At 36.6% G+C, this 1815-nt stretch overlaps 1 pseudogene; it reads left to right on the top strand.

Moving 5' to 3' along the window:
• The first annotated feature begins 1230 nt into the window (after positions 1–1230).
• On the top strand, positions 1231–1349 carry LOC111742914 (annotated as a pseudogene).
• The last annotated feature ends 466 nt before the right edge of the window (positions 1350–1815 follow it).

Below are 1815 nucleotides of genomic sequence, written 5' to 3' on the forward strand. Positions count from 1 at the left end.
CTGGCTGCTTTTGTTCTGATCCTTACATCCTACTTTGTTTCAGGAAGGTTTCTATCTCCTGTCCTGTTTTACAGGTTTCTTCACAAGCATCATCTTCAAATGTGGTGTATCCACATTTGGTTGTTATATCATGCTGGTATTTTCCATCTTTATATTTTGAAATTTGCCACCTTTATATTTTCCCAAAATTTTCTTTGCCTCTCTTTACTTTTCCCAGCTCCTGCCGTATTTAATTAAGAACCTCTGGTCTCAGAACGAAAACTAATTTTTTAAGTAGAGAGTATTTGCTGCAGATTTATAATCTTTCCAGGCTTCAAGACTTTATCTTCATTCCATGTTCTTCTCTGTAGCACCTTTACAACTTTCTCTTTGGGTTTGCTAATCAACTCTACCTTTGTCAGAATTTATATAAGATTTAAAGTTTGCCAGTTTTTTCTGTCTTTTAGATTTGTTGACAGTATAGCTTGGGTGTGAGATTTCTATTGCTTCACTAGCATTATTTGGGGTAATCCTAGCTACTCTAACAAATAAACCCAAATTCTAATGTCTGACTAAAGGCAAGTTTGTTTCTTGCTCTTGTGAAAGTCCAATGTGAGAGTTTAGACTGATTGGTGTATTTCCTCCATCTGGTGATTTAGAGCTCCAGACTTCTAGGGTGTTGTTCCACTTGGCTGGGTTCAGAGTCCTCCATATTCAGTTGAAAGACAGAGGTAGAAAATATAAAGAAGACAGACTTATTTCTTAACCACCTTACCCCAGAACTGACGCATTACCACTTCTGCTCACAATTTTAGGCAAGAACTATTCATATGATTTCACCTAAAAGTCAAGTCGAGACTCTCTAGACTTTGCAGGAAGGGGGAGCTGTTTCTCAGAAACAACTCTAAACAACAGAAAAGAAGCACAAATATTTGATGGGTTGTCCTGTCACTGTTTCCCTTTTTATTCTGTATGGGTTCCTGGAGAAGTGGGCAGATTCAGCACAAATTTGCTGAAAGGAAAATCCCCGGGATAAATTTTAATGAAACCAAATGCAAGCAAAGTGACTGCTTTCTAAATATTCTTTGTTATTTGTTGTTTCTGCTATTAATTGATTTTATTTTTGCCGAGGACTCATCTGGTCCTTTGTTTTTCTTCCAAAGATTATGTAATCATGCCACAGAGAATCCAAAGAGAACTTAATAATCGCTGTGGTTTTAAAGTGTGAATCTAAAATTTTGTACAGATAATGTCTACAGCTATGCCACCCTGAACAGGCTCAATCCCGTCTGATCTCGGAAGCTAAGCAGGGTCGAGCCTGGTTAGTACTTGGATGGGAGACCACATAGGAAGACCAGGTGCCGTAGGTGTAAAAAAATAAAAATAAAAAAAATAAGGGATTGTAAGCTGACAAGGTCCTTGCAATCTGTGAGGTCAACCAAGGGTTACCTCGCCTAAAAAATAAAAATAGCCAGCTGAACTCTATGTCTTAAATAGCAACGTGGGGTCTGACTTTAATTTTAATCTATAAGCAATGAGTTTATAGATGGAGAATGATGAATTTTGTATCCATTTATCCAGTGACTACTTCAGATGAAATCATTCTAGGGTCTTCTTGAAAATTAATTGCAAGACTTTGCTAATTTATATTGACCAATACCTGGGAACATGACTGACAATTGGGAAGGTAATTTAATTACAAGTATAAGTACTTGAAATCTTGGATTCCATTTATTAGCTGAAGCAGCACGGACTCACTATTTGCTTAGCCAATTAATACCTCGGTAAGGGCATATGCAAATAAAATTCAAATGAAAGAAATTTCTTATAAAAAAA

This window comes from Pteropus vampyrus, unplaced genomic scaffold (assembly GCF_000151845.1).
Source record: "Pteropus vampyrus isolate Shadow unplaced genomic scaffold, Pvam_2.0 Scaffold4, whole genome shotgun sequence".
Lineage (NCBI taxonomy): Eukaryota > Metazoa > Chordata > Mammalia > Chiroptera > Pteropodidae > Pteropus > Pteropus vampyrus.